At 42.2% G+C, this 11,362-nt stretch overlaps 1 pseudogene; it reads right to left on the reverse strand.

The window, feature by feature from the left end:
* Positions 1-5,675: 5,675 nt before the first annotated feature.
* Positions 5,676-11,147, reverse strand: LOC149140341 (alcohol dehydrogenase 3-like; annotated as a pseudogene).
* Positions 11,148-11,362: the final 215 nt, after the last annotated feature.

Here is an 11,362-nt window from a genome sequence, read left to right on the forward strand (position 1 = left end):
ATCATCTGGATCACCAAACCATCAAGTGTACGAATCTCAATCATGTGATAAGGAGTTGATGTCGAGCACGTGAGAAACAACCAAGTCAAAGAGAAATAATGAATCCCTTTTCTTGATTTGAGGAACCAAACAAAGATGGAAGCTAGAACCAAGGTACACCACCCTCTAGACCACTCTTCTAGAATAAATGTGTTGAGGTCAACAAAAGGGAGCCTGCCGGAGTTAAGGCAATGAGGAATCCTCAGCAAAGGCAAGAGGGATTATAGTATAGTGACTGATGGACTGACACAGGTGATGATGGTGGAAGGAAACAAGATGGGTGGCGGACTAATGACTTCCCTTGTCAAAGTATAATAAAGATGGTTGATCTGGATGTGACTGACTCGATTCCGGAGGGGATGGTCAATGACTAAAATGGGGGTTCGTCAAAGACGGAGTAGTAGAGTTGGAGGCCAAATATGAATAAAATGAGAGGGAGGCAACACAATGATGTATGAAACATTGTAATGGGACATGAGGGGACTCAGAACAAGCTCCATAAATACAAGGGTGACTCATATATGACGCTTTAAACAAGGGTGACTCATCTCTGATGCTTTTAACAAGGGTGACTTGATGATGCTACCACGTGGGGGAGGCCTGGAGGGGACCATGAAAATATGAGTAAATGATGGTTACTCATGACGAAAATTGACATGTGATTCAACTAGTGAAAAGGTAAAGTGGTACTAGAGTACGGGTGGCTTAAATGAAGAAATTTGGTTTTAATAGGCGGGAAAGTGAGACCTCATGGAAAAATGGCTTCCCAATGAAGTGTCAAATTACCAAAAAAAAGAGAGACACATTATAGAACTCGGTGAGAGCTTTCCAACGGTGCTAATGGTTCATAGAGCTACGGTTTGGTCGCAATGGGCGATAGAAAAACTAGGGTTTTTCCAGAAAAGGGCTTTTCCCCCCCAAATCCAATTCATTTGCATAGTGAGCTGTGGAGATTTTGGAGAGGAGGAGAAGGCCCTAAATCTTGTGGATATCGTAGCGGACAAACCGACTGTCGAAATCATGATCTGTGAGTTGGAGGTAGGTGGCCTAACCTTACTCATCATTTTTGGTGGATTAGATTTTCAGATCAGGGCTTCAACTCTCTATGGGGGACTCCTACTCATTCTCATGGTCGCAATGCACTTTTAGGGACCTATTCTGCATTCTAGAACATAGAAAATAGGCCCATAAGTGCGTCCAACGTAGTTTTGAAGGCAAAAAGTTGTGTTCTAGACTGAGAGGATGTGTAGGACTAGTGGTCTACTGGGAGATGAAGCTAAGTACTAGACATGCATGCCTTTAACTCTCGACTAAAAAAACATAATTGTATTTTGCAGGTATGGCAAAGTTGAAGGTATCATGGTGAGAATGAGATTTAGAGTCCCTCTGTGCTGAGATTTAGGGTAATCAAGCAGTGAGAGGGGTGTTGGCATGATATGGCGTGCTGAAGTTCTTAGAGAACCCTATGATGAGGGTGGGTGAGCCCTTACTATCGAGGATAGTGAGTTACTGGGACCTAGATAAGGAGGCCTTTGTAGTACAATGGCACAGTATTGAGATCATGATCCAAGACATATATTTTCTGGCAGGATTGCCCCCTTGGGGGCGGTAGGGGAGATAGATCCAGTGCTGCCTTGTGGGAGGCATATAGGTGAGTTTGTTGATTACCACTGTGTACCGGGGAGTCATGCAAAGGGAACGACCATACAAATCAGTGACTTGGAGAGGCTTGAGACACGAGCTACAGTTGTAGCGATGCTGTAGATTTGTGGTAGTCATGCCTTCCACCATATCACTAGAGGGTATATGATGTCGGTGGAGAGTGTGTTGGGAGGGACCTACAATGAGTAGGCCCAGATGATGTTTTTGCCGTTGAAATGACGGTTGACATTATGCAGATGGAGGACCAATGATAACTATTCATTTGGGATAGTTTTATGCTCACTCTTCTTTGAGAAGATCCCCATTATTTGACCTCATGTTCAAATCCATGATGGGGGCCCACAAGAGCCCAGGATGCGCCGTTGGGGCCAACTATTGAAATGAGGTGGAGGAGGGGGAGTCAAACGAGTGTTCCGACCTGAATTTTTCGCTCATTGGGACCAAATGCCATTGTACATAAACGACTATCCATATAGTGGCATGAACTATTAGGGGGATCCTGACTTACCACTTCCACCAGGACGAGCATGGGGCCCAAATGGTAAGTGAAAGTTGATATATATTTGATGCATTTATAGTTTAATAAATATATGTAAGTGGTACTCACTTCTAAAATTCGTGGTATGCAAATATAGCACCGGTGAGGCCAGCATGATACACGGGACAAGCCGCAGTGCCAAAGGCTATAGATCAGGTTGATACATCATCATAATAGAGACCAGGTGGTGATGCTCTAATGGAGGATCTCCGACACAGATGTGATGTATTACTGACTGGGGTGACAGCGCGCGGGTGGCATGAGCTAGAATATCAATATACAAATGAGTGTACGGGTATTCCCTCAGAGTGCCGAGGCATCATGCAGTGCATTACAATGCTCGGTTAGGTAGTACAAGATCTACGAGCTGGGGGAATGTAGCGTTTGTCTCGGGAGCCTCCAGATGATAGTGATTAGCATAGGGACATGTGGGTCCCCATTTTTGTTTTATAATAACATGTGAATGAGCACGCCAGATGTATTTAGAGTAGCGGACTCAAAGCACTATATTACGATACATAGTTCTGATTATGCATCGTTTTGTGATGATTGTGGTTCACCATTTGTTTATGGATGTCTTCTTACATGTGTTAAATTCCAATTTAGAATATTATTAGAAATGGTATCTACATAGTGATTCTAGGCTCTAGGAACATGATTGAATGAAATGGATTCAAATTCATGCACCAAAATCTTAACTCCTAAATATTTTCTAAATAGGACAGGATTATGCACACGATAAGCACCACTCAATTGCATGGAAAACAACAAGGAATCAAGACAAACATGAAGGTGAAGGATGCAACGATCAAGGGCAGGGGCTAGAAAACCTATCACAACATCATATTCGGCTTGGTTATAGGTGGAAGATCCAATGCAAACGTTGTTGGAGTGGACTAACGGATGCAAGGGGCTGAAAATGGCCCAAGTTGTTGAGGCTAGATTCCCGGTGAAGTGGCTCGCACCATCGACATAACCAATATAAGGCGTGGATGATGGATCCATATGAAAGATGCCAAAAGAAAATGTGTAAGAATATGGGGGATGTAAACTACCTAAATGCAAGAAGAAAGAAAGAGATACACACATTTCAATAGGAAATGCGATGGGTAAAATTTCTTGAGGTAGAGTGCATTTTGAGGATTGGGAAGGATTTCTCCTTCTGGACCCTCTAACAGGTATTCCCCCTTTCCCAAACACTTATGGCTGATATAAGGCCCTAGCCATAATGGCTCAAGCTTACCACATCCTAAGACATCATGAGCTTGGTCATACACAAGAATAAGGTCGCCTTCATGGAAGGTACGAGGGTGGAATTTGCGGTCATACTGAGATTTGGCACACTTTTTGGCCGCTTCAATGGTTTGCAATGCAACACGATGATCTTTGGTGTCGTGCTCAAGCATGATGAGTCATTATTCTAAAGTTTGTGCATCCAGGAGGATTTCAACGACAAGGTGAAGGGAAGGGATTTCACACTCGATTAGTAAAACTACCTCCTCTCCAAAAACAAGGTGGAAAGGAGTGAACCCGATGGCAGTCTTGATAGAAGTTCTATAGGCCCACAAAGCGAGGAAGAGCATTAAATTCTAGTTGGTCTTGTGTTTATTCACCGTCCATTGCAACATAGTCTTAAGGATATTTTTTACAGCATCAACTTGGCCATTGCCTTGGGGGTAATGAGATGATGAATATTGATGTTCGGAGCCCAACATAGAGGATAGCTCATGCCATATCTCATCTTCAAAGTGTCAGCCTTGGTCAGATACCAATCGTTTCAGAACCCCAAATCGATCGATAACATGGTTAAAGAAGAAGAAGGTTACAATAGTCGTGGTGTTATTGAACGTTGGCATGGCTTCATCCCATTTGGTGAAATAGTCGATGACCATGATAATATACTTATGGTTATTAGCAGAGGGGGGTCGACACTCCATGAATTCGATAACCCATTTACAGAAAGGATTGGCTACAACAATGGGATAGAGGGGAGAAAGTGGAGCTTGTGCCTCAGGGGCGTATAACTGGCAATTGGGACAATGTTTGACTGCTTCCATACAATCGCTAAACAGAGAAGGCCAAAAGTATTCAGTGTGCATGATTTTATGGGCATTGGCCATTCCTGAGAGGTGACCACCACAAGCGCCACAATGGCAAGCATTAAGCACTTACTCAGCTTCAGCATGGGTGAGACAATGATGAAGGACAGTATCGACACCGTGACAATAAAGATCATGACTGATAAGGAGGTAGCGAGGGGCTTGATGTCGAATATGTCGTCAATCATCATGAATGAGGTGGGGTCTAAATTTCTGGGTTCACAGGTAGGTAAGGATGTCTCCATACCAAGGGTCATCTAAGGTAATGGTGAACAATTTTTCATCTAGGAGATCATCATTTACCAGTGGATCAGGGGCACCAATGGGAAATTCAGAAATGAGTTCATCAACGGATAAACCTTTCTTACTCTTGGGCATGACAAATTCAAGATCGAATTATTGAAGGATAACGATCCAACAGGCATACTTCCCACTAATGATCCGTCGACTCAACAAGAAAGCCATGGGGTTGGAATTGGTCACAAATTTGGTGGTATGCATAAGGATATAATGATGAAGCTTTTGAACAAAGAACACGACAACCAATGCTAGCTTTTCTTCATGGGAATAGGACACAGGGGGATTGTTAAGGTTCTTACTGACATAGTATATGACATGCTCAATACCTGCAGAATCTTCTTATATGAGGACCCCAACAACCGAATGGGTGGATGCAGAGATGTACAAGATGAAATCCCTCTCAAAGTTAGGTGGACTAATCAAGGGAGCAGAAGTGAGAGCACGTTTGAGGGCATTTTGTTTTTGTTTTATCAAAATGATGAACTGTAAATGTATATATCTCTTATTTCAATTATGTCGAAGTTATAATTGTAGATATATCCCAGAATGGAAAATTTTTGTAAGCAAGATAGACATAGCTACTACAATAGTCTAGATGGACCAAGAAATTTCTATGAGCTTCTTGAAGCAGTGATAAATCGATGTAAAATAAACTATACTCATTCTGGTTAAATAAAATATATTAAAGAAAGACTTTTTTCAAACAAAAAAATAAAAAATAAAAAATAAAAAATAAAATTGTAGAAAATTACTGCAATATCATGGAACTATTCAAAGTGCTACCATATAGGCTTCCTTTCCAAAGACAAGCCAAAAACATTCATTTTCCTGAAGGAAAAAAAATGCCAAAGTGCTTTTGATTTCGAGCCTTTCATTAATAGACTATTGCCTTGGTCCAAAACATTACTGAACTTCTTTAAGCGATCAATGACAACTGGAAATGTAATAATTGCCTGTAGCTGTAACAAAATTAGTGAACAAGTCCCTAATCCTTTGATTGGGAGTAGAGTAAGCCTGGTTGACTTCCTCCCGAACGTTTAATTGCCAATCACGTTTATCACACATCTCAGACTCTCGCCTTTAATCATGTAATCAAATGCCTCGTTGATATCGGCAAATGAAACCTCATGTGTGATAAATTTCTCCAATTCAAGCTTCTGCAAACCAACAATAAACCAGGAAAGGAAGTTAAGTTGGATTAAAAGCCTAACTAAAGACGATTAGTGCTTCAGTAGGAGGCAAGGAAATGAGCAGGCATGGGGTGAGAGAGATATTTATATCAGAAGTAAATGATAGATGTCTTACTTTATCCAAATACAATTCTACAAGGCCTGGCAAATCGGAACGTGGCTTATAGTTCCCAAAGAAGGTTCCTTACAACGTCCTCTCGTTCAGAAAATTCACGGGGTTGGTTGCAAAGACTGCGTCTGAATGAGGGACACCCACTAAAACGTCTACACCCGAACCCTGAGCAAACACATACCCACTTGATCAGTATATGCATAGTAGCTAAAACTGAACGTATATTTACAATTTCAGAAGAAAGGGAAGGGAAGGCAGAGTAAATACATCATGGCAGGATTCGAAGGCTTGAATCATGGCCTTGACATTCCCTGTGCACTCGATGCTGTAGTCCACCCCTCCATCAGTTTTCTCGGCAATAACCTGATAAATTCCCGGAGTTTAGTTTTAATTTAAAGCATTTCTCCGAACACAACACAAAACTGAATTGAGCTTTAACATAAATTCTTTTACAGATCTATTGAGCACCAACAAAGAGCAATAAAATTGAAAGAGACAAAGGAAAAGAGAAGTTGAAATCATTGTAGGCAGCTCAACCAACCTCTTGAATAGACTTCTTGTAGTCCAGTGGGTTTATAAATTCCGTTACACCAAAGAGCTTTGCTGAAAGAGGACAGATTACAAAAACGATTCAAACAACGAAATAGAAAGGAAGTTCTTCAGTCAACATACATACAGTGATTAACAAATGATGGAAATGGGCATTTTACAACCTTTTTCAAATCTGTCACTGTTTAAATCGATTCCAATTATTCGAGAAGCTCCTGCAATTCTTGCCCCTTCAGCAGCCTGCGTGCGTAGTTAAGCCCGGGTCAGATGGCTAACAGAAAATGAAACACTAAACTCATCATATGGATCCCATAAAAATAAAAATTCAGAAATGAAGCTGAATTTTACTTACGGCAAGCCCAACACCCCCATGGCCAAATATTGCTACTGACGAACCCTTCTTGGGTTTGGCTACATTCAAAGCCGCCCCCATCCCTGAATCCACAATAAAATGAATTTTGAATAGGAATTACAATCAAGGAAACGATCATGGGTGATTTTAATCACAGTCCAGCAAGCAGAAGTCTAAGAATTCAATCACCCACTTTATAAATCAATAAACAATGTAAACTAATTCAATTATATCATTGTGATCTTTCACAATCATCAGCGAATTAAGTTTCGAAAACCCCAGAAAATAATTTACCTGTTGAGACCCCACAACTCAGAATACAGACTTTGTCCAGACGAGCCTCTGGATTAATTTTGGCAAGGGAACCGACATGCGTAACTGTATACTCGCTGAAAGTCGATGTACCAACGAAGTGGTAGATGGGTTTCCCATTAATTGAAAACCCGGACTTCCCATCACTTATCATAACCCCTCTGTCAGTATTAATTCTTAAAAGATCACACATGTTGCTCTCCTCTGACTTGCAGTGTCTGCATTCTCCACATTCTCCAGTAAATACAGGAAGCACAGTGTCACCCTCCTTGAGGTCAGTCACCCCTTCTCCAACACTCTCAACAATTCTGTGTCAACCAACTTATGATTAACGAGCAATAAATCACAAGAAAATTACTGTCCCTTTTGCCCTTTTTGAAATTCTATGTGCCTGCTAGCATGCCTAATTAACTTTTTTGAATTGTCGATTTATGGACAAGAACAGAGTGTATACCCAGCTGCTTCATGTCCCAAGAAGCGGGGAAAGAGAGGAGTTTGGCCCTGCAACCAAAGCAGTAACGGTCAAGAAATTTTTATAATAAATATTTAAAGTAATTTAATGGTATAAAGAGAAGTCAATGTGTTATACAGTATCCAACTTTAATTCTTCTGTATGTTTAATAAGTTTAGTTCTAATGATAAATACCTTTGCTTCCCAGAAATAAAGGTCTGTATGACACAAAGTGGTATAATGCACTTTGATTCTCACTTCCATTGCCTGTGGAGAGCCACTTCCACTTCTTCAATCTTCGGAGGCTCCCCTGCTCCCCATGCAACAGCAGCTGCAACAAAAGTAAAAATATCAAAATATATCAAAATTCAAGAAGCACACATACAGTTTGCATAAATCCAGCTTAATCCTGAAAATCAATTTTTCCCTGAAATGATATACATGAAAGAAATAGAATGTGGCCATTACTCCTTGCACTGAACTAAACTAATTACCTTTGCATTGGATAACCTAGCCTGCAGTAGAGCTCGCCATTTTCCTTTCAATGCAGATGGTATTTTCTTTTGCAATAGTATGATGGTGAACAAACTAACTTTTGCATTGGTGTTGCAGGCACTTAGGCAACACCGACAATCGATCGCGGTGAAGACTTTGGTGTTAGTCGACATCCAGCTGTGATATTCATTTATTTAATTGACTATGGGGTTTCCATCTCGTTCCGCAAATGAGTTTGAATAGTCAAGACCATGGATTGTGTCGAAACCACCCTACTTACCTTAATACTAGCGCCAATGGTTCCATGCGATAGGTTAGAAGTTTGAATCTTCGTTTTGCCAACAAAGCATCATAACTACTTTACACTTTTTCTGAGAGCGGGTGTCACGCCCCTACACCAGCGGTGATCTTCCAACCGCTTGTAGCGAGGTGCGGCACCACCGAACGCGTTCCTTTTAACAATACTAACGTTTATGGGCTACGCCTATTCCAACATAAACTTGCTTAACTTGTGTTCTTATAACCGAATAAAATGTTATCCTTTATACTTCAACAAAGAACATTCTTATTCATTAACCATCAATAATAAACCGAGAACAATACAAGTATAAAGGGAGGGGCAACTCCCCGAACAGTCTGCCCAACAATAATATTATATTAAGAATATCAGATTTTACAACAAGTGTGTCTTGGCTGAACCAAGTCTCACACTTAACCAATTTTCACAAAAGACAGGCCACCTGCCTTTCACAACATGTTCTGCACCCTTGCACGAAGGGAGGTGCTCACCCGAGCCACCTAAGATCCCTTAGCCAATTCCTGCATAAACCCGTGTACAAAACCTCCTCAACCGTGACAACCCTTCACATAAACCAACTTAAAACATGCGAGATCTTCTTAACTCTTATGCGCATGAGGTATGCGCATATCCTCAAGACTTCGCACTTTTCTCTTGTCCTTATGCGAAGGTATTCAAGCGAAGTTCGATGGATATTATGAGCTCCATCCTCCATCATATATACGCTCTCTTCATATGTTTTAAGGGGGGTGCACAACCCATGGCCGACCCCACCATTATACATATATGCCCACGTCTTTATTATATTTTATTTTTATTATCCACGCATATTTACATGTTCCTTAACATATGCGTACAAGCCTTCATATAATATGGTTTTTTAATCTTGTCATATAATATATGTTCTCCATTATATTATATACGCTCAAGTGTAAATGACACTTAGCCAATTTTCGCATTTCCGTGTGCGCTCACCCGCCCGCCGTGCAGCCTTGCCCACCCGCCGTGCAGCCTCGCCCGCCCGCCGTGCAGACCCGCCCGCCGTGCGCCCGCGCTCGCCCGTGCACGGTGACTTTGCCCGGCGCCCGAACGCGCCCGCAACCGGAGGTCCTTACATTCTCCTCCACCTGAAATCGTTGTCGTCCTCGACAACATACCATCTCGGTAGCTCTCCACCAAGATCATCATCATTCAGGATGTCGACCTTTCTACACAAGGCAAACATCCTTGCAACATATGTAGAGACTCTTTCTCCACTATGTCTCGGCCTAGTGACCACTGCCACCAAGCTCACCATCCATAATCCATGCTCAGGTTCATGGAAACTCCATCCATCTCATCTGCAACATGTTGTCCATATCAAACCGACTCTTGATGTGCCCCATTCAGGTTCATGAAGCCTCTTCATCATCTGCAATGTGCCATCCCTCAAGTCTCCATAGAAACAAGTATGCACTTGTCTCACCAAAGCATCATCATCATCGTTGTAACTCCATCACCCCAAAGTGCCTCATACCGATCTTCTACATCAAGTCACTCTTCCAAGCCATGCCCATACATGTACCTTGAAAGTATGCATCCCATACTGCATCAAAGTCTCCTGACCTCAGCTCCTCAATGCATTAGATCCTCCAAGTCCACCATATGAAGTCCCTAAAAGTCACAACAATCTCGTGTCATCATGAGCTCCATAAACCATCCCCAACCAACACCTCAGCAAGCATACAAAATGCCTCAGCTCCCCATGTAGTAGGAATACTTCATAGCTGCTCACAAGTCCATCCAAGTCTTTCAATCTTCGGTTTAGTGAACTCGGTCACTCAACCATCCCATCATCATGTCATGAGTCCCTTCACCATAGCTCCTCCACCAAAGTGTCCACCAAGACTTGCTCTTGGTCTCGGCCATGAGAAGTCCACCCAAAACATCACAAGTGTGTGCCCTCCTCAATCTGTCCATGAGTCATGCCGGGCACTTAGCCAATTCTCCATGTGGCTAAAGCATGACTCAATCTTCCACAACGATCATCAAGTTCCTCCCTTGTCAAGGGCCTTTGCACCTTCAACCATAAGGTCACAAGTAGCCCCAACAAGTCCTGCAATAGTTGACAATCCTTGCTTCTCCATACAAGGTTCCATCATAGTCATCCATGGTAAGATGTCCTCTTGCCTTGGCAAACTGACTTTGCCCTCTCCTGCACATGGTCCATCTCCCAAATGCCCAAATGAAACACAAGTATCATCACTTACTTCATCATCATGAGGCTCCTCCATGTGAGTGACCTCATCCATACATGTTGACAAACTGCACGATCCTGGTTCAACTTGATCAGCCTCAAGTTCATCCCTCATCGTAGTCATGTCTTCAACATCCTCGACCATCATGACTTCCTCTTCCTTGATGGCACAATCTGCAACTTCACCTTGCTCCATTGTCCAACCGGGTTGAAGAAGTTCTTCCTCAGCTTCCTTCTTCAAGGCTATGAGATACCTCATTTCCTTTTGGTTCAATTCCTTTCTTGTCTTGAGCTCCTTGAGTTTTGCTTCAATCAAGTCTACTTCCTTTGCAAGTCGAAGAGCTTTCCCTCTATCAGGAATCCCTTCCTTAAACAAGGCACGAAGAGCATCCTTTGCTTCAAACAACCTTTTGACCCATTCTTCAAATCCTTGTTTTACTCTTTCTGACTCTTCAAGTAGACTCCCTTCGAATTCTTCAAAGGACGCATAACCCAATTCCTGCAAGATAGACATCTTCATCTGTCACCAGCTCCGACCGAGCTCTGATACCAACTGTCACGCCCCTACACCTGCGGTGATCTTCCAACCGCTTGTAGCGAGGTGCGGCACCACCGAACGCGTTCTTTTTAACAATACTAACGTTTATGGGCTATGCCTATTCCAACATAAACTTGCTTAACTTGTGTTCTTATAACCGAATAAAATGTTATCCTTTATACTTCAACAAA

The sequence above is a fragment of the Pinus tabuliformis genome, chromosome X (assembly GCF_031772625.1).
Source record: "Pinus tabuliformis cultivar Carrire ecotype Pingquan chromosome X, CPIR1, whole genome shotgun sequence".
Classification (NCBI taxonomy): domain Eukaryota; kingdom Viridiplantae; phylum Streptophyta; class Pinopsida; order Pinales; family Pinaceae; genus Pinus; species Pinus tabuliformis.